Below are 23,224 nucleotides of genomic sequence, written 5' to 3'. Positions count from 1 at the left end.
TTTCTAACCTGTATTTTTTTTTACATTACATGAAATCAGTCCAGACATCAGCCACAAGCATGTATTTGCAGACATTTGCTTGTGGACAATTATCTGTTTTCCCCATTGATGCAAGGCTCTTCAAAAGAAAAAAGTCTTTGGAGACTGTCCAATAATTAAGATGTTGTGTACTAGGAAACATAATAATAGGGCAAATGAAATCCCATAACTTGTCAACTCAGTAGACATATAAACAAACTTCAAACAGCTGTCTGGTGGGGAAAGAAAAATATGCCTTCTACTTACACATTATGAAGATTCTGGATGGTTGACTACACCATCATTTTGGAGGTTTAGATCAAAGGCTTTTCTTCTAGTCCTTTTCCGGGTCCCAAATTTGTAGATTTTCAGAAAACATTTCATTAAAAGCTTCTGCACTCCCAGACCCTGCATACTACAGCTGTTTTTTTAATAGTTCAAACACATTTTCATTTAGCTGCAACTTTTACAGTTGCCCAGGCTGCATTCTGACAGAACAACAAACCCTGGTTTGAATTACAGGAATAAGCCTTGGAAGCCATGGGCTTTGCATGGTCTTCCTCTCCCCCACATGCTCTGCTCACAGACTGAAGCCTTCACATCCCAAGGAAACCACCCAAAAGGGGTGTATTGATAAATATATAAAGGTCTGGAAAGAACCAACAAAATCTTGGGAAACTGGGGGGGGGGAGGTTCCCCTATTTTTCCCCTGAGGACTTATTTTTCATTTTTCCAATGAAAAATTGGAAAATGAGGGGGAGGCAGTGAAAAAAGAACACACACTATAAAACAATTTTTGTTGTTGTTACAATATAAATAATCTTGGAAACACATCAATATGCTATAATGTGTTTAATGACAACAAGAAAGATTTTGTTGTTTTCAGTGTTACAAAGTTTAGCTTGTATCCAAACATGCTGTTAATCCTACCTATTGTGACAACACTTCTAGGTTTTCCTTGGAAGTGTTGTAAGTTTAACATCATTGTGCCAACAGCAATTTTTAGACATATTTTCCTCTTGCCAGGCAACAGAGTGGTGGCATGCAGCAGGGGTAGCCAGTGGGAGGTTTCCTACCATAGCGGGAGACCTGGCAATATTATCTACCTCTCAGGTGGCAGAAATTAAAGATACATGTGCTATGGTAATATAGAGTGCTGCAGTTTGCAACTCTTTCTCAAGTACTGGATACACTTACAGTTTTTTGTAATAGAAAATTAAGATATTAATACTTTTCAGTTTCATAAATATGCTATACACTACAATTTTATATGCCAAGCAACAAATCATGCCTTTTATGTTGTTTAACGTGTAAAGGAAATTTACGTTTGATAGGAAGGTAAGTATTGCACATATTTCAATTTTCCCCAAAATTTCCACATACATCTCATGTTGTTTTTTTAAGTGGATTCATAATTTCTTGAAATTTTATATCTCTATGCATTGACCACCCATGTTCTGTTCTTAGCCTACAAACCAGATTCTAAATCAAGGTGAAGCTGTCAGGAATACAAACAACAGCTTGTCAGAACAGAACAGAACAGAAAACCTTTATTGGCATAACACAGATAAACCAGAACAAAGGAAAAATTTAAGGGGTAGTACTAAAACAACATCAATCAATATTCCCAATATCTCAAAATACAAAAAAATCCTAACATGGTTTACAAGATTTACAAAGTACTACTCTTGACTTCCATATATAGGTCAAAAATTCAGCGACAGATAGTGTTATTGCTGGACTCTTGTCTGCTAGAAAGAAATTTAAATCCCTATCCAGAAAATCTCTCTGCAAAGGGAGAAGCGGGCGAATCAAAACATTGCGCATAGCGAAATATTTAGGACAATGAAAGAGAATATGGGTGATAGAATCAGGTTCCCCAAGATTACAGTTACAAAGTCTATCCTTGTATGGAACACCCCTGTATCTACCGGAGACCACTACTGAGGGGAAAAGGTTGAACCTTGCAAGAATAAAAACCCTCCTAAAAACTGGGATTGTCAGATTAGTGATATACAGTACCATGGAGGTATGCAAGGGGAGGAAGGGTAATGAATAGGGAGAACAAACTCCAAGACTACCGGCATTAATGATCTGCGCCTCTATATCCCAAATCTCCTCCTAACCACCTGCAAGATTGCTACCTCACCACAGATAGAGGGGTTCCAGATCAATACCTAGGGTACCCACCTTTTTCACTATGGCCTGTGACCACTCTGATGTATAGGGGTCAAACAGCTTGTCACTACACCTGATAAAGACATCACAACATACAATGGTTTGTGGTAGGAAGTCTTAACGGACAAGCCTGTACACAAGAGGAGGAAAGAGGTGGCACGAAGCCTAAGGACCTCTGGTGCTTATTCTTATAGTTTTTCATAACTTCAGAACAAAACTTTGCGTCCTTGATAAAATAATATTTGTGACAGTTCATCAAAAATATCCACTCCCTTTCCACAAATGGTAGAAAACACCTGTTCTGATTACTTAGAGGTAGCTTCCAACAGCAGTTACTGGTGATAATCACAATAGGGCTGCCAACCCCCCCGGTAGGGCGGAATTCCCCCCGCCCCGGAGGCCCGTTACCCGACGCCGGGGAATCCGGGCCCGGGGGGAACTCCGCCCCGGCGTGCGTGTCACCGGAAGTGACGTCGCACGCTGGGGGCGGGGCCACGCCATTTGAGGGGAAAACAAAGAGTTTTCCCCTCAAATGGCAGCCACTTTGCGCGCGCACGAGGACATTTGGAAGAGGCTCCCGGACCGGCTGGGCTCTCCCCCACCGCTACATTTTTGTGAGTTGGCAACCCTAAATCACAATAAATTAGATTGCTGGACATGCATCTTTAAAACCACACCCCTTCACATGTTATGTATTTACTGCAGAAAACACCATGTGTAACCATGGTAAACACAATTGCCACATAAAGGTTGAAAAAGCTGTCACTCAATCTGCATGGGACCATAGCTGCCATCTTGCATAAGCAGACCTCTAGGTATTACCATTCTATTTTTGTAATATGACCTACAAAAGCATAATTTAAATCCTTACTTTTACTGACTGTGGTACGTTCTTTTATCCTTCACTTCATATCCTAGATGTTTTAGGATTCATCTCTTTATAGGAACAGAATGTGTTTCTAAATAAATGCATTTCCCCCCTTTTTTCTCCATCCCCTCACAGGAGAATGTCAACTTGTATAATACCAGATGCAAACTATATTCAAATATATCTCAGCCAGTATCCCTAAGGAAATGGAGGGTCCTGCTTCTTTCATTTGGTGAGGACAGCGCGAGGCCTGCTGGCCTGTGTATGCCCTTCAAGAAACAGGGGACCTGTAAAAAGGAAGTTAACAGAATCGACCAAGAATCAAAGAAAGTATAATATAATCCTGTGACTCAAAGGCCAACATTGAGCTATGAATTCAAGGGATTTCTTTCTCACAAAAAATAAATGGACCTTTTAGGTTTTTCTAACTTATGGTGTTCGGATCTCTACACACAGGAAGTCACAGAAGGCAAGCACTCTCCTTTTCACTTCAAAGGCAGGAGCACCTTTGTATACACAAATGCCATTCTCTCAATTAGTGGAAGCATTACTATGAGATGTGCTTGGACACTCAAAAGGGCTAAGCTACATCACTGCCAAGTATTAATTCTGCTGCTAATTTTAGGGAGAGGAAAACGGAAAGCTGCACTGCAACAGCCAGTCTGGTGTAGTGGTTAAGAGCGCGGACCCTAATTTGGGGTAACTGGGTTTGATTCCCCACTCCTCCACTTGCACCTGGCTGGATGACCTTGGGTCAGTGACAAGTTCTCTCAGAGCTGTTCTCTCAAGAGCAGTCCTGAAGAGCTCTCTCAGCCCCACCTACCTCACAGGGTGTCTGTTGTGGGGAGGGGAAGGGGAAGGAGATTGTAAAGCACTCTGAGTGAAGGGCGGGGTATAAATCCAATCTCTTCTTTTTTTCTTCTTCTTCTTAAACTTCCATACTGGCCAGCTCTACTGCCAGCTTTTTGTCTGTTGGCTGCTGAGGCTCATTTGGAATGTGAAATAACAAACATTTCAACAGTCTTGGCCTAACCCATCCTCCCAGGAACTGCATTCACATCATAGCCTTCTGACTGGACCACATTCTGTATTTAGACTGATTCTGAGTAACAATGATTTTGAAAAATTTAATATTTTGAAAAAGCATAGGTACTTTTTGTCATAACAAATCTTATCGGTTTTGTTGAAGTCCACATAACTTAAGTCCATCAAAGTGTAAATATACCCAAGCACTTTCTGTACTGGTTTATATTTCAAATGTACTTATTTAACACAGTGCAATCCTAAACCCTATCTCTCAAGGGGTTAGTATGTTGGTCTATCCCACTGGCACAAAACTAAAGTAGCGTTACCCCAGGCGAGCGGGGGTAGGCCCAAGAAGTCCAGTAAAAGGATGGCTTCCACACCCAGCTAGAGAGAAAAGAATGGGGAGCTTTTGCAGAGGAAGAGAGAGAGAGAGACAAAGAGAGAGAGAAAGAGACAGAGCGAGTCTGGGGAAGGAAGAGGACCAGAGGTCATTTCGGGGGGGAACACGGGGGATCGCAGTTCCCCCGGGTGAGGTGCGGGGGGTGGGGCACACGATGAAGCCCTGCCCCTGCTTCCGGCCGCCCCGCTTCCAGCCCTTATTCAGCCAGGAGGAGGCAGGAGAAGAGGGAGGGTAAGTTGCTTCCTCCCTGCCTCTCCCCACCCCTGCCTGCCTGGGGCCAGGGAGGGCCTTGGTGGGGCTTCCTCGCACTCCCACTGGCCTTGCAGGTCCACTGCCGGGCCCCTGGTGTCAGGGGGTGTGGCATATGATAATGAGTTATGCTAATGTGTTCCCCTAGCTCTTTTTCTACGAAATGACCCCTGAAGAGGACAGGGTGCTGGACCCCCCTTCTTCCAATTCTGAGGCCTGTGGGAGGGATGCCCTTCCCCCATTAAGACAGCAGAGTGTGGGGAACCTGTCTTGGGGACAGGGGAATCTCACAGCAAGCTACTTAATGATCCAACACAGCGGTCCCTCTCATGGCCATGCAGTGACAGAAGCAGATCTATCCATCAGTCCAGGTTGCGAAGACATAGCAGTCTTGTTGGAACAAGCCTTGCTGTGGGAAGGTGAAATATGTTGGAATCGTTCGGCCAATATAATTCTACTACTTGAGGAGACTGAGCAAGGAATGCTACAGTTTAGTTATGGCCTATGTCATACCTGCCCCACAGTTCTATCTGATTCTCTATGACATACCTTTGTTTAAACACATAAACCTACATCTGTTCCACATTATAAGGCAGTTTCTTTATGCTGTGCATGGATAACAAATCACAGAGGTCCTTAACAGCAGCATTCCCCACATATTTGCATTACCACATAGTTGGACAGGAAGAGGAGACCAACCAATATTATGGGTCTTACCTGATGCAACTCGAAAAGGAAACAATTTCAGGTTTCTATGTATATTTATTTTTATGCATAAGATTTATATTCTGCTTTAAAAAGAACTCAGGGTGGCAGCATGCAAGGTAAAAATAAAAATATAATAAAAATAAAAATAATGATTAATTAAACCAAGATATGGAAATCAAAGTAAAATTAGTAAAACAAATATGGTAAATGCCAGCAGGTATAATCCATACTTTAGGCTAGACAAAGCTAATTTAAAACACTAGAACCTTAAAAGTAGCAATAGTACAAAAAATGAAACCAACAAGACTGGTAAAATCCTCAAACACATACTTTGTCAAAAAAACAACAAAGGCCCCAGTCACACGGGCCAGATAATGCGGGGGGGGGAGGCGTGGCTGTTTGCCCCGGAGCAAAATAAAGCACGGTAGCCCGATCACATGGTCCCCGAGTCTTCACGCTGGCGATCACACGGTGATGCTGGAGAGTGGCAAAGAAGCAGCGCAGCAAGCGTTTCGCGTTTGTGCGCATGCGCAGTTCCGCAGAGCAGCACTGATTTCAGTTACGTGTTTGTGTGCATGCACTTATGAAAAACATCCAGTTTGCAACGGGACATAAACAGGCACCAGATACCACGGGATACTAGCGCTCCCGTGATCAGACGCCCGCCCCTGCCCCACGTTTCCCGGATACTAGTGCACTTTCTGAGGTAGTTTTTTACTGCGCATCTTCGGCGGGACGCCACTGGTTGGCCACGGGTGCGCTACGCTTTCCAGATTTTGCAGTGTGATCGCGCCCCGAAAATCCGCCTGACATTCGTGCCTTTAGCACAGCAAATCCTCCGTATGAACGGGCCCAAAATTTAGAAGAGGGCATGACTAGGACTCATCTCACTACCATTATTCCTCCCCAATGATGTAACTGAAACATCTGAAAGAAACTGTGAAGATAACACGTTATCTGGCCCTGACCTGGATAGCCCAGACAACCTCGATCTCATCAGATCTTGGAAGGTAAGCAGGGCCAACCCTGGCAATTATTTGGATGGGAGACTTCCAAAGAATACCAAGGTTGGGAGACAGAGGCAGGCTATCAGCTACTTCTATGAATATCCTCCATGCACCAGTAGGAGTCACCAGAGGTCACCATGACTTCCAGGCATGGGCACACACACAGAATGCAAAAATACAAAAAAAAAAAACCCAACACTTCATCTGGACTTTTGAATCTTATCCAATAGTTTTGCTGAAGCAAACTGTTCTGCGGCTGGAGCCCCAGCCTAAACAGGACTCAGGCCATAAAGAACACAGACTACCCTTCCCAAATCCTTGCACTGGAAACCCCACTGCTCACATATTGCTATGGCTCATGTACTACAATGTCCACATGTTGCCAAAAATTTATTGGGTTACAAAACAAATTGAGTTCTGCGTTTCTTGATACAACATTCCATGCACATAGAACATATATCCCTGCTTTGGCTGCTTTCTGCAGGGACAAGAAATACATTTGGATCTTTTTCAAAACCTATTGGCCATAAGTAGCAGCCTATACACCACATACCCATGAGACAGAAAGGCTCTCCTGAGTACAATGGGAACAGCAGCTCCTCTAATAATCTCTCTTTGCCTTCTTTTGGTATTTACCAACCCCAAAAGGACTGACATTAAATAGCAAAGTACTAAGATCTGCATGATCCACAAGCAGCTCTGCAAAGCAGTCTGCCCTCCCCCCTTCTCCCAGCCTCCCTGCACATTTAGTGTATGGAGAATATTACAGCTGATACTGTCTGCCAGATGCTGAAAATGATTAAGAAGAAACTCCCCCCCCCCAGAAGTAAAAGCTGAATGGGAGAAATCACTTAAAAGACAGCTGAAGCAAAATTGTTCTCTCTTCAGAAATGATGACCCATGGGATGGTCCAAACGTTTAGGTATCCTGAGGGAGGCCACGGTAGGTTATCTCCCAGGAATGACCTGCCTTTGACCCCTGTCCTCCAATCTCTCCCATAGGCATACCGCTTACAACCTGTGAGGAAAACACATACCGCCCAGCCGCCCAGTTAAGATGTGCTTCTTAAGCCCTGCTCTCTGTGCCTCCCACCTTCAGAAGTGACTAGAGACAAGGCATTTTCTGTGGAGCTACCTCACCACTGGAATGCATGCTCCCTTGAAGCTTGCAGGGTGCCTACTTTACTTTTGTTTAGGCACCCAGCTAAAACACACCTTTTTACGCAGTCTTTTATTTATGGGTTTAATGGACTGCTCTATTTTATGGATAATTTTTATGCTGCTAATGTCTAATGAGTTGTGTTTTTATGGCTTGGGCTTTATACTTTTGCTTTTTAATTGTAAGCTGCCTGAAGGAGGTCTCTGAAGAAGCAGTACAGAAATATTCTAAGTAAATAAATAGACTCTGACCTCTGCCAGCTGCCAGGGGTCCAAGGAACAATGGGAACAGCAACAAGGGAAGATGAGCCTGGCCCCAACTGTTACTCGAACTTTGTGCTCTGACACATTAGGAGGCTCAGGGCTATTTTGGGGCAGGAACGCACAGGAACGGAGTTCCGGCTGGCTCCCAAGTTGACCACGCCCAGCAGGAACTAATTAGCATAATAGGCCACACCCAACAGCAGAAACTCATTCGGATTGGCTACATTAGGGGTGTGTGGCCTAACATGCAAAGGAGTTCCTGCTACAAAAAAGGCCCTGGGTTTTGACAATAAACAAGGTAAACAGAACAACAAGCAAAAGGTGGGTGTGGCTGGATGAGCACACTTCTGGTAACATGGGGGTGCGGCCTAATGTGCTAATGAGCTGTGCTGTCAGGGGTGTGGACTAATATGCTAATGAGTTCCTGCTGTTGGGTGTGGCCTATTATGCTAATGAGTTCCTGCTGTGTGTCCCCCCCCCCAGCCTTGTCTTTTCAGTTTGTAAGCTTGAGGGTAGGGCATCGTTCCTGTTGAGCACTTTGGGAGGCAAATCATGTGAAAAGTAAAATATTAATATAGTGAATAAATAAACATGTCTTTAAAAATTAGCCTGGAATGGAATGGCTGCACCCTACAGCAGCCTAGTAACTTTAAGCCAGCTTCCTAAGCAGAGTAGATTCCTGATCTACAGCTGAAGTTTACGACAAAGGGCATGAGAGGAATGAGAGCAGCTGGCCACTCAGCACTGTCCATATTGTTTGCAATGTGGAGCGATCCCTTTCCTTCAAAGTAAACAGGGAAACTGCTGTACCTTAGGGTAGGGATGCGGTGAACTTCTCAGCAAACCTGTCCAGTGAATGAATTTACCCTGTCCAACATTCATAATGAGGCTGTGAGCTGATCAGGGATATGTTCAGATTTCATTGAGCAACTCGGACACCTGCCAAACACTAAATATGTAGCTATCTGTTGGCCAAAAGCCCAATCTGCAAAATAGCTACATGGTGAACTGGCAAAAGAAAGAGAAGACAGAGCTCATCCCCTCCCCCCCCCCCGCTGCCAAGCTGGGTAGGGACAGAAGCAGTGATATCTCTGCACTCAAAAGCCAGAGAAAGGAGTAATATCTCTCCCACCTCTCCAGACTGGGTGGGGAAGGATGCAATACGTTTAATCTTTGCATTGCACAATGGAGAGGAGAAAGAGCTGGTTTCTCTCCTGTTCTCTGCACTCCAAACCTACAGTTTAGGGTGAGGAGCAGAGAAAGGAAATCAGCTGGGCTTCTGATCACCTCCCCCTAAATTTTCTGCATCTCAGCCAGTCTGGGAAGCAGCAGTTTCCAAGATGGGGGAGCAGAAGCCACCAACTTCATCTGAACAGCTCCTAATTTCCTCTTCATCCACTAAAAAACTTTGCTGGGTACAAAATAACATTTTCCCAGCAAGAAAGAGACCAGAAGCTGACTCCCAGCTAATGCCTCATCAGCTAAGAGCTGACTTCTGATACCTGCAGGTAACCTGCTCCTATAAGAACATAAGAGAAGCCAATGTTGGATCAGGCCAAAGGCCCATCCAGTCCAACACTCTGTCACACAGTGGCCAAAAATACCAGGCGCCATCAGGAGGTCCAGCAGTGGGGCCACGACACTAGAAAAATACAGAGCATCACCTGCTCCAGAGTCCCTATCCATACCTTGTGGCTAATAGCCACTGATGGACCTCTGCTCCATATATTTATCTAATTCCCTCTTGAAGCCGTCCATGCTTGTAGCCACCACCCCCTCCTGTGGCAGCGAATTCCATGTATTAATCACTCTTTGGGTGAAGAAGTACTTTCTTTTATCCGTTCTAACTTGACTGCTCAGGAATTTCATTGAGTGCCCACAAGTTCTTATATTGTGAGAAAGGGAGAAAAGTACCTCTTTCCCTTTTTTCCCTACCTGCTCTATCCCATGCATAATCTTATAAACCTTGATCAAGTCCCCCCTCAGCCGTCATTTCTCCAAGCTAAAGAGCGATGAACACACACAAACAGGTTTCAAATAGCTGACCAGCTCATTGACTGATTGGCCGCCTGGTCACCACTGGTGAATGAGAAGTAAGCCAAATGGCAGGTGTTTGAGCATCCTAAGCTTGGGGACCTCTGGATCTACATCACACCCTAAGTCTAAAATGTATGGTCCGTCCCACTGGTGTGTGAAACACAGAAAAAAGAGAACTGTCCGTGTGTGTGTGTGTGCACACGCGTGTGTGTGCACACGCGTGTGTGTGCACACGCGTGTGTGTGCGTGCTTTCAGGCAAGAGCAAACCAGCTTGACCCAAACGGCTCTTTGTTCCTGCCTTCTTTTTTAGTTGCTCTTCAGCTTTTGCTACAGTTCTGCACACAGAAGGCTTCCTGTAGAGGCACATCCTAATAACTGTAATTTAGAACCAAACTTATTCTTTGTCTTTACAAGAATTACATCTTGGTGTGACTGTACTTTCTCATAGCCTAGGGGGTGGGGAGAGCAGGATGTTTAAATGACCCTTGGAATGAAAACTCCCTGCCCACGTGCAGTTAGTTACATCAATGTTTTAGTCCAGCCGCTACTCAGAAAGCTGAAATGTCAGCATGTCCAAAGTTTCATACCGGAGAACTGAAACTTACATTTGCACTCAAAGTTGCAAACTGACTGGAGGCCAGCACCATGTTCTCCCCCCAGTAGCATATTTTAAACAGAAAGATATTCCAAAGAAAGAATCACAAGTTCATTTGTTCTTCTCAAAACCTCTCCAGATGTTAGCTATCACTCTATGAAACTACACAACAAGCAGTATATACCATTTTGCGTATATACAAAAGCCTATCATCTGGGCAGTAGCAATGTGGTAGAAACATATTCACCACATTTTGGACAGGCATACAATCTTTTTTCCAGGAATGCTTTGTCACTTTGGAACACAAGCTACTGAACACAGGGCTGACTGAAAGGTACAAGTGACATCACACACACCCCAAGCAGTTTTTCATATGTAAAACAAGTTATCAAACAATTCATTAAACATCCACCCACACAGTGATGCTTTAAACAATACAAACCTACCTGAAAAATGGAGAAGGCCAAACCTGAACACTAAATCACCATTTGATTAAAGCCTTTTATGGACATTATGTCCATACCTACTGGGAACTAGGCAATTGCTCATATTGGGAGCATGCACCACCTGTGATGCTTGCAGTCACCATGTTGTCTGAACAGGGGGCCATGTGCGTGCCCTGCATAAATGTATAACTTTGGTACATGCAAGCCAGAACCCTGCAAAATTCACTGGTTGGTTTATGTGTATGAGCACACAAAATATGCATGTTGCCCCTATTAAGACAACATGGTGACAGTGCATACTAGGGGGATCAACATATACATACTAGGAGGATCTACATGTGGTTGCCAGCCTTCAGGTACATGTGAGCATAATGCTGAAAAGGGATTAAGAGGGAGGGGGAAAGGCTCATTGTATGGGGGGGAATGATTATTGGGGTTTTTTGGGGGGAAGGTAAGCAAATACAAATATCTCGTGGCAGCTTTTCTTTCTGTGTTAATTCAAAATCATCAACTCTTACACCCTAAACATGGACTTTGCAACCAAACAGCTAGAGCTGACCAGTAACTGTAGAGGCAGGGAGTCCATGGGAGGGGCTATGAAATCATGGATTGTTTTTGTCACTCATAATCTACAGCATTGAGTCTGATTCCTGTTGTATTTGGCAATCAGCATGTAACAATAACACTGTGTAACTAAGAAATGTTTCCTGTGAGAGCTCTGGGATTCTTTATGTTATTGATGACCATGATTATGGGTGGGGGGGGGGAGAAAGGGAGAAGGTGTGGATAAGAGGAAAGAGTTAATCATTCATGTCATCGCTCTTTTAATTCAAAGCATATTCAGGCTTAGTGTTGCTGCACTGTGATGGTGGGTCGTGACAATCTAACACCACCTGAATAAATAAAAGGGCAGGGTAGCTCATACCACAGTTTTCTGGGGAAATATTAAAAAGATAACAGGAAAGTTTCCAATCACAGGGGACAAAGGAGTCACACCTTTCTACGGCAGCATTTATGAAAACTGTAATTCCAAGAACTACTAAATTCTCTGAAAGCATCAAGATGGGGAGCCATGTTAGTCTGTAGCAGTAGAAAAGAGTGGTGTATGAGCTTTCGTGAGTCACTGAAGAAGTATCTGAAGAAGTGAGCAGTGACTCGCAAAAGCTCATACCCCACCACAGATTTTGTTAGTCTTTAAGGCGCTACTGAACTCTTACTCATTTCTCTGAAAGCATTGGGATGTAGAGCTCCTTATTATCATCTGCATGGCAGCACTGACTTCTAGCTGCTAGAGACCCACATGCAAGTGGTCACAGCCCAGCCATAGCATGCATAACATTGTGGGCACAATGATTCTTTGTGTGGTGCTGTATGCACCTTTTTTAGACCATTGTGCAAAAAAGAAAATGCACACTGTTTAATGTAATGTGGGCTCCCTTCTAACCTCCGGAACCACATAGCTGTAATCCTGTCTCCCACTGATGTCCACAACTACTTGGTCCGCTAACCCCCTTTCTCCCCAGCCATTGCAAACCCTCTTCTATTTCTTCTTCCCACTATAACTTAATGTGGTAGAACCGGCTGAGAAAGAATATTATTTTCTCCAGAGTTGCTTTTGGATACAAGTAGGGGGTTCATTCACTAAAATTAATGGTAGGCCTGTTTGGCAAGGTCATTCTGAATTAGCAGACGGACTGCCAAAGATACTGTTTGAAAGCAGTGTTCCAACTGATTAGTGCTTCTTCTCAAAGGCAGAAACAAACAACTGGCTACGGAAGACTAAAATAGTGCAACTGTTAATAGTTTCCATTAGAGTATTTTGTCACTAGGGTATGTTGAGCAACTGAAGAATTAACACTTAATGTGGAATCTCACTGTGGCAGCTGCACTGTGTGAAAATAGGGGAAGTGCCAAAGATGGCTAAATAGTGGGGATCTAAAAAAAGAGGCCTGCACTTTAGTGTGCAACGGAAGACATTACGGAGGGAGACTTTACACCATTTTATTATCCATGATCACTCGTCTGGCATGTTTTAACATGTATGCAAACAGCCTCCTCATAAAGGGATGACAGGAACCTGATGGATCAGAGTTCTTCAGGAGTGAAAAAAGTCTTATGGCTAACAGACTTATCATGGTATAAGCTTCTGTAAACCTGGCAAGATGTATGAAGCATACACTCAGCTGGAAGATGAAAGAGAGAGAGAGAGAGAGAGACCCTGGATCTATGTTTTATTACATGTGTGTTGCATACTTGTGTGCATGGACATCATGTTCCTTTTCGTTATACCACCACTCCAAGTCAAAATCCAGCCTCCCAGATTACCAGTGACTTGGGGAACCTTGGTAAAGGCTGCCTCTCAGCAAGTACAAAGGGCAGAGTTTCCGAATTAGTTCAGCCCCTCTCCCATGAGCACATATGCAATTGTGTTCAAGGTCATGTGAGGAGGAGCTGAATCACCGTCTGCTTTCTTAAACAGGAAATGATTTTATTGCTGCAGGTTAAGCTAGAGCACAGAGAAAATAGCTATCATGATTACCGGTTACAGATCTAATAAAGCAACCGAAACACAACACTAAACTAACCTTAACAATTACAGAACATAGATCCAGGGGGTCAGCCATGTTGGTCTGAAGCAGTAGAACAAATTTAGAGTCTAGTGGCACTGGACTCTAAATTACAGAACAGTTACCTCCAAAATCCCTGCCTGGATATCTGCGGAACAAATGCACCTCAAGACCCCCACCTGCCTCCTGCAGAGGAATCCAGCTCGCAACATTTGGACCAAGATTAATGGATGTTTCAACCTTTTTAAGCCTTCCTGCCTTTTGTTGGCCAGCAACCTCTCCCAATCCAGATTTAAGGAACCTGCCCATATGGGAAGGTGAACCCCAATCTCCCCAATCAGCCTAGAGTGCACGTTCCACATATCTCCATATTCAGATCATGTTTTACAACAGCTTTCCATCTCGCCCTCCCCAGCGGGTAGACAAATAGTTCTCTCTCTACAGAGATACACCTCCTACTCCATCACCTCTTTGTGACGCTTATGGTTCTCTCCCCTAGAAAAATAAAGGGCTGTCAAGATTCCAGGAACTTCTCAACGTGCCCCAAAGCACCTTGCATCTCCAAATCATAATAAGGAAATCTATAAGTTAAAAATGATGTGAATTTTAAATCAACATTCTTTTTTAAAATTAGAATAATAAGCTAGGAATTAATTACATCTGTGTTATCTGGCAAGGGCTTCCTGTAGGCTTTAACTAAGCTTTGAGTCCATACCACAGAAGAAGCAACTGCAACTTTTAAAGAAAAATATAAACGTTATTAAAGCTGCAGTCCTACATACATTTACCTGGGAGTAAGTTCTACTGAATGCATTGGGATGTACTCCTGTGTAGGTCTGTTTAAGATGGCTTACTAAGTCCTCTATTTATATACAATAAATGCTGATGCACTTATGGTTGCTTTCATATTCAAATATCTGATGCACTTTCAGATGACAGCATCTTTTTAAGGAGTGTGTGATAAACTTGTTATTTTGTAGCACGTAAATTCAGGGGTGGGGATTTGTTTTTAATTTAGATCACATCCCGCAAGGAAGAAAACATGATGATCAAGCAACAACCCTGTGAAAAAGCTGAGTGACAAACTCAGAATCAGTGTTATATAATGTTGATATACACAAATACGTGTAAGAATGGTGACATAATAGTATCAAGAGTATTCAGTTCAAATCTAAAAGCCATAGCCAGTTCCAGAAAGGAAGCTTTTCTGCATCTACACAGTCTCTAGCAAATCCAACAATCCTTGAAACATAATCACCCATTACTTCTAGACAGCCAGGTAAAGGCTGGAAGTTTGTGGGGTGCAGTTCTCATTAAATCACAGTTTGTCATCCTCATTTGGAGAAAAGAACACAAACCATAGTTTGCTGTTCAAATGTAACAACAAACTACAACTTGGCACAAAACTGGGAGTCTTACATTAACTGGCCAAGCTTGAGGGGAAGACACAAGCCTGAGGACCCTCTCATCTCATTTCCATAACGGTCAACCCATGGCTTGGACATAACATTTGAGCCCTGTCAATGTTCCAAGCAACAAACAGAAAGAAAGTGTCAGACAAAGAAGAGCAGCTTGGACGCCAAACCTGACAGCCCCACCAGATGAAGGGCTTGGGCTTCTGATGAAAAGCCTGCCTCAATTTCCTGGGAGGCTGGCTAAATTAGGCAGCAGATGGGACCGAGGCACTAAAACAAGGTCAGGAAGATCCAGCCAAGGCGATCAGTCTGTACAATTATAAATTACAGATGACAGACATTTGCCTGTTCATGGATAACAGGAACAAGAAAGAATGAACTATACACGACCAACAAGCAAGCTGCATATAATTAATGAGCTTCAAGACAAAGATTTAGATCAGGGTTGCAGAACAAACCACTTACTAGGCCATGCTCTGCAACTCACCAGCTGTTTCATAACGCCTCCCCCCACCAAACACAGTATTTCTAGTGACTCACTGAGCCTGTATCAAACAGAGGTGGGAAAAGGTTAGATACAAACAAACAAAGAACTCGTGTACATCTGTGTTCAATCTGAAAGGGGAAAAAAATATCTTCACAAGCATTAGGGCGACGCAGCAGAGGAGAAGTTATTTTAAGACAGGAATAAGGAGACAGAATGTCATCCATATGAAAGACTAAACAGGTAAGACTGCCGTCACAGAGCTTCAGGGTACCCACCCCTGGTGAGGCTGAAACGATCCTGACATTATCATTTAAACTTACATTCTAACACTTTAGAATTCCCTTACTTCATGGAGTTAGGGGTTTTGTTTTTTGGCCATCAAGTCACAACTGACTCATGGCAAACCCACATTCAGAAGTGGTTTCCCATTGTCTGCCTCCACATAGTGACCCCAATATTCCCTGGTGGTCTCCCATCCAAATACTAACCAAATACTAACCCTGCTTAGATTCTGAGATCTGATATGATCACGATATCCTGGACTATCCAGGTCAGGGCAATTAGAAAGTATCATCGTTTATATTCCTTGGGTTTATGCTCACTCTTATTTTCAACCTTTCATGCCATATGTCTTTACTTCCTTGGCTTCTGAAACTTTCTAAGAAGCTAAACTGATTTTCAAAGAGGGGAGCAGAAGTATTACTGATGAATATTAGGGTTGTTCCATACTCGTCCCGCTGTATCGTCTAGTCCATTTCACCCAGTCCCTTTAGAATGGTTCCATTCCCAATGACAGTTATGAGGCAAGTGAACACCCATGGCCATCTCTTCTGTAGACACACTCAATAGCAGCACAGAGAACTATGCATGAAAATCTCATGTAGAAGAATTGGGGGAAATATATGCACATCTTGCAAATAGAAAGGATGATTTATAAGCAAGAATTCCAAGAGACAGGAGTGGGGTGTTCTGGCTCAATGATAGAACACATATTTTGTGTGCTGAAGGTCCCATGTTCAGTCCTTCACATTTCCAATTAAAGGTGCTCAGAAAACAGATGCTGGAAAAGAATTTCTCTGTGGAGACACTGACATTATGATCCTAAGCAAATGCTTTTCTAAAGCAGGGTGTAACTGCCAATGGTCTACATTGGTATAAAACAACTTCATACATTCAACCGTTTTTGTATACACCATTTCCCTGATAGCAATTAGTGCCCTTATTAGCCCTGTTTGAGGGAAAAGGGCAAAGTATGCACTCCTCCATTGACCAATGATACCTTCCCCTCTGGTGTCCATACAATGGTTTTCATAGCAGCCAGCATATACAAAGACAAAGGAGTGTTTTACTACAACTAATCTTCCCCTTGAAGGATAACAGTTAAGTCCAAAAGTTCAAAAGATTAGAATAGTGAATTCATCATACCTCATTAAGCAGCATAAACATCATACATTCTACCACTCCCCCCTTCTATTAAACCATGACAAAACATGAAACCTAATCCATGTCACTGTGTAATCAACAATCCATGAACTTGTCAGCTTGGTCTGTGATTTATATTGGGCTTTGGTAACCTTTATAACAACAAATGGTTACCCTACCAGACTAAGCCATAGCCACCCTCATGACAAATAAATCATGTCAATCTTATTTGTCTGATGGGTTCCCCATTGTCTATGGTGTGAGAATTTCCTGCAGATGGGATTTCCTTTTACTTTTGAAGAGAGTGACTTTATCAGCTCCTGAACCCTCTTACAAAAATGAAGGGAATGCTCTGTTCTTATTGTTTCCATTGGCCACAGAGATGAGTATGGTTAATTGACATACACGTTCCAGCAACCAATAGAATCAATGGAAAAACTGAACTAGAGCACAGAGAGGCTGAGAGACAGCCCCCGAATGAGTCTGCAGCAGACAGTGGATATGAAGCCCAGCTTCCCGGATTCTTCTAGTATTCATGGCTTTTGGTCATTAATATCAGCCAAACATCTTAATCTGTTTGTATCGTTATGTATAGCAACCGTGTTGATCTTGATAAAATTAAAGCTGAAGACCCTCCTTATTTAGATTTTATTACAGAATCTGGCCATACTTTAACTAAAAAAGGAGGTCCACCTTCATATGCAACCCTACTGAATTTACTTCTTCTTTTTCCACCAGTAATGGACCAAACCACTTTCATGGAAACTGCCGAACAACGTTATACTTTGTTATGAATAACCAGTGGTTTCTGTTGATTCCACACACGCACATCCACCTTCCATTCCTTCCTAGGACTGCCAGCTACAAGAGGCCTTCTGGTATATAGCTGTGTTGCAAAAGGATCCTTGCTGCCATTTGCTCCCCTCTTGTTAAGTTTTTTCTTTCTCTCTGGGTCAGCCTATGCTTGTTACCCGCACCAGAGGAAATGGTTGCACACTGCAAAAGTAAATGCAGATGACAGGCTGGCCTGTGGCATTGATTTCCAGCTATTCTAAATGCCAAGGGCAACCACATCAAAAAGGAATTCTTTCGAGTATTTCTTCAAGCAGAACAGCCAGCCAAATGAACTGTGTGCAGTTTGGCTGCCTCAACCAATTGTTAAACATATTTGACTGTATGGATCATGACTCATACGTACTGATAAATCAATGGATTCCAATAAAGAAAATCCACCCAAAGGGACTTGATTATATCTCTTTCAATCCTCCAATGAGAAATAATCTCATTTGAAAATCATCTTTCAAAGGCCTGGCACCTGAACATACATTCAAATCAAAGAAGCCATTTGCAGTTCCGTGCATTTAGTGACTGTGTTCCAGGAAAAAGTACCTTTCTGTTAAAATACTTACTTCATCATTCCATCACCAAGCCACATGCTGTCATTTCACTTCAGACAACACAATCCATAAGGGAAACAGTACATTTTAAAACACAGGGATAGGCTTGTGTACTTTATTTGTTATTGCTGAGGTTGCCAATACAGTGGCATCAGGGCTTCCATGTGACAGGTTCCCCTGTAGTTTCCCTGCCCCCGTCCCCAGCAGCAGCCATCCCCTTCCATCCCTGCACCACTAGGGCTCTTTCAGGGTTCTTTTTAAAATGAGCAATCAAATCTTGTTAGATCATTATAATGATGCAAGTATCTGCATTTCAGGTACTCTAAATTCCCACCTTCCATGTTCTAAAAAAGTAAATCTCTAGCCACTTGCATGGCAGAGATATGCATATATCTCCATAACAGAAAGGGATACAGAGTTCACTATCTTGAACTTTGAAGGGCCCATACATTTGGTTGTCTTCACTTTCTTGTTCCTTTCTTTCTCTCCCATTTCTTAGCAGCCAAGGTCATTAAACCACTGGTCTGTATCCAACAGGCCCAAGAACTGAAGAGTACTTATGTTTTCTTAGGAAGGGGTAGCAATTTCTGTCAATACCCCCTGTTGCAGTCCATTGGAGACCCTCTTAGTGGATTCTCAGGAACAGTATAAGGAGTAAAGTTGAGAGCATGGCCCCTTTTCATAAAAGTGCCCTCAAGTCTTTGGAATGGGTGGTTGGAAACAAACCACTAGAACACATCAACATAGTTCAAAGCCTCTGGGAATAAATAGGTTTGAGACAATACTTTTTTTTTTAAAGCATGAACTTTGTTTATTTTTGAAATATTGATTCCTGTAGGCTTCCAAGAGAGTTGAAACTAGACTACAACACAGCCACAGCAAGCCTATGCAAGACTCACATATGCTTAGCCACTTTTTGCCAACTTTCTGCCTCAGATGAACTTCATTCTATTCCCCCCCAACTCAATGTACCATGAAAAGTATCTCATTTATCTGTTTCTGATATGACATGGGATGTTCCTTTGGGGAAAGGAGAGGAAGTTCCACCTGCAATCTTACCACATAAAGTGTCCATGTTTCCAGCTCTATCAAGTCACTGAATAGGCAACAGTTCAAATCCCCTTATTAAAATGAAGCACAGTTGACAGATAGCATTCTAGTCAATGAACTGCCTACATCAACCATCTCATTCCTTCGCAACTCTCTTTCCAGAGTCTCCTGGGGTAAGCTCTTGAGCTTGTTTATTGCTTGCGCCTACTTCTTATCTCCAAATTTTGAAGACATCTGTTTTAAGACCCTGGAATTATGAGTGTTTCAAGAAATGAATGAGTGATGCCTTTTTAGGGTTTGAGGGATTGGAAACAAGGGGCAAAGCAGATTACACTAAAAGAGGCTTCCCAGCACAGTCCCAAGGGTCGCCTCTTGACTAAAAGGAATGCCAGTCAAGCTCTTAACAGCCCCAAGTGATGCAGCTTAAAAGTGAGCTATAAATAGGTGGTCAGGGACACCTGTCAAACCAGGCCAAGAAAAGAAGTTCCATCCAACATTCCAGCTGGTGCTAAACCGTAAAGCTTCTCTAGTGCATTTTTAATCATACATCTAAGATACACTCTGAAACTATTTTAAATGAATAATGTTTCAAGCTGTTATAAAAGCTAATGGATTGGCAAGTCTAGAAAGTAACCTGGAAGTGACATTGCATCCTCCCTAAATCTGCCTCCCCATGCACCATCCTCAAAATCTCCCAGCGTGTGCCAAGACAATTCTGGGACTCCATCCCACCACCTATTTGCACCAACAGAAAAGCTGATTGGCTCCAACCCAATATTTCTTTTCTGTGCCCATTCAGAGATATGAGGAACAAAAGGATGAAGATAAAATTTTTACTAATGCTTGAAGCATTAGACATGAAAACATGAAGCTGCTTTCTACTGAGTCATCTGGACTAATGCTATACAACCATATAGCACTGTTGAGAACAGGAAAAACTCACCATGGCAGTAGGGAAGGCTATGTTATTTTCCTAAATGCCAGACTTCATGCCGTGGAATAATGGCACAAGCTTGAGTAAGCAACATCGAGATTACTGTGGGCCATGACAAATTTATTTATTTATTTATTCAACTTTATATCCCACTCGAACTCCTATTTAGGGGTCTCTGAGCGGCTTACAAGTCGGTGCTAGCCACCATTTCAATTTTCCTAACTAGGGCCACATGTTCTATACGGGTTGGGACGACCTACCAGACACCCCTATGGTGGTGGTTAATGATGTTTCTTCGGGTTCTGGTCGGCGACTTTCTTTGGCGGGATGTGTTCTTCCTGGCGCTCGGTGGTAGTTTCTTCCTTTCTGGAGGCGCGTGGCTCTGCCTTCTTCCGGCCTCAGCAATGTCCCTTCCTGCTCCGCTGGGCCAGCGCTCGGCGTTGTCGCATGTCCTTTTTTTCTTTTCGGCAGCCACCTGGTGTTGTCTCTCTTCAGCCGCCAGGGATCGCTCCTTCTGGTTGCGCCTGCTTGCTCGCCATTGCTGCTGCTGCCGCCTCGCCACGTCGCGCCGCCTGCACCAGAGCTGATGCCTCATCGCCACCGCCGCCACCGCCGCCTTTAACCGCCACACCAGGCAGGGTGCCCCCCACCCTACTAAGGGTGGGTACCCATTTATCTACTTGCAATTAATTTGCTTTCGAACCGCTGGGTGGGCGGGAGCTGGGACTCGGGTCGAGAGCTCACCTCGACCGCGGTGGTATTCGAACAGCCATAGTGGCTGCTTGAGAGATGTTGTCACTGTGCAGGCATTTAACTGCCTGCGCCACTGCTCCCACCCATGGAAAATGTCATTTTCATAATTTGCAGCATCCATAGACCCAGGCAGGACCCAGTACAGCAGCATCTAGGACCAGTGGGAACATGAGAAATGTACTTCCTGGCAATCCTGGATGCTGGGTACAATAGAAACGACAGTTTCCATGATTCTTGGTGGACTGGACATGGCTGAGTAGGGCCTGAGTCTGGGAGGCTTTCACACTCCCTTTAACAAGGGGAAGTTGTGAGGAAGCAATAGACTGAAAGATTTACCTGAAAGAGGTCTGAACCCACTTCTACGGTGATGTGACAAAAGGAAATTCAGCCTCTGAAATTCCTCTCAAACTCTACCCCACTTCTAACTGAGATCTGATGTGGGAAATTTTTGCCAACATGCTATACGACCAGTTCCAGATATACACTGGAGCCATTGTCGTTCAGAATACTTATGTGTGCACGTACATATATACCCTCTCCAGCACTTCTGAATGTTTTTACTACTGAGCTAGGGGCAGATGAACAATTTAGCTTATAGGGAAAGATTCTGGTGGACATAAGAAGAGCCCTTCTGGATCAGACCAGTGGTTCATTTAATGCAGCACCTTCTCTCATGCAGTGGCCAACCAGTTATTCTGGAAGGCCAACAGCGGAGCATAGAGGCCCTGATGTTGCTTCCTGGTACCGGTATTCAGAGGTTTAGTGCATCTGAATATGGAGGTTTTCTTTAGTCACTATGGCTAGTAGCCATTAATAGACCTATCCTCCATGAACCACTGCTTTGCAGAGCTGCTGTCAGCCAAGAACAAGCAAGCCACAGTAGCTCTGCCAGTATTGAAAGGGCCACTTGGCTCTGACCTGGCCAGCAGTATCTACAATGGGTATTCCCACACTTGCTGCCTCCTATTGTACAATTGACCCTTGTCAGCCAGGTACCCCTGCCTGGGTCCCAGTTGAGTGGCCCCTGCAAACTGGTAATGTACGGCCACAGAGAATTCTCATCCTAGCTTCTTCCTCAGCCATTTTAACTTCCCAGTCCGCTCCTGTACAGACTAAGAAGCAGAGAGCTAGTTGCAGGTAGGAATGTAGGACTATCTTGTTAGCTATGCCCAAAGGCCTTCCTCACAAGCTCCTACTGCTGAGACTCTCATTTCACCCAACATGCAGATCAGGCATCCTGTCATATTACAATAAAGGAAAGAAAAACAACAAGCCATTTGCAGTTAAGTATATGGCGCATAACTGTGTAATGCTGAACAGAGATACACCCTTATAAACCCACTGAGGCCAATGAGCTTAGAAGGGTGTAACTCTGCTTATGATTCCATTGTAAATCTTTGTTTAACTCCCACTATTTCTATCATCTCAATAAACTGAGGATGACCTCTCTTGCATACAAACACGACGTCACTCCCAGTCTCTGCTCTTTCCAGAGGTGGGCCCAGGAAGTTCACCCTTTTGCCTTGCCTTGGCTATCCTTCCATTCTCCCTTCTCACAATAATGTGCTTGTAGCAGCTCTACTTTTGTTCCCCGGCTGATCCCTCCATCTGCTCAGCAGCCACATCAATTCACCAGCCATGTTCCTGTCTCCTGCTACTCTACATCCCAGCACCCAGCCAATCATTGTCTCTAATAAACCAGTCAATCCCCTCAACAAAACCAGCCAAAGCTGAGTAAATCCTTCTGCCATCAGACAAACAGTGAAAGGAGCTGAACTTGGGATTTTGTTTCACCCTCTTGCTCTCCTTTTTTATTCAATGGCACAGCTTTGCTGACCTTTCATTTTTTAAAAAAGAAAAAAAACAGATCAGACATTTCCCTCCCTCCCACTTCCTCCTCCACATAGCCTTCATGGTGGTTTTCATTCACAAGAATACACAAGAGTACTGATGAAGATATAGATACATGATAGAAGATTTGGCAGAAAAGAGAGCCCATCCCCCTTCCCCAAATGCTCATGCAGAAATTAGCTTTCCAAGACACTGACTCTTCTGTCTACCTGCTTTCAGGGATATTACCATAGCGACAGTAATCTTGACTATAGATGCCAGTGCATCTTCGAGAGAAGTGTGACACACTCTGGCAGCCAAAAGACTTAGATTCATAGTGTAACATATCACTGTGGAATGGTCTATACAGATTTAAACATCTTTGTAATACAGCGCTAAATAAACCCTCGAGTTG

At 43.6% G+C, this 23,224-nt stretch overlaps 1 protein-coding gene across 1 annotated transcript in view; it reads right to left on the bottom strand.

The window, feature by feature from the left end:
* Positions 1–23,224, bottom strand: part of NHS (NHS actin remodeling regulator) — a 322,736-nt gene that overhangs the window by 133,110 nt on the left and 166,402 nt on the right. The window lies entirely within an intron of this gene.

The sequence above is a fragment of the Gekko japonicus genome, unplaced genomic scaffold (assembly GCF_001447785.1).
Source record: "Gekko japonicus isolate JY-2015 unplaced genomic scaffold, Gekko_japonicus_V1.1 scaffold18, whole genome shotgun sequence".
Classification (NCBI taxonomy): domain Eukaryota; kingdom Metazoa; phylum Chordata; class Lepidosauria; order Squamata; family Gekkonidae; genus Gekko; species Gekko japonicus.
Note: the sequence above shows the minus strand (reverse complement) of the source record. Positions and strands in the feature narration are given on the sequence as shown.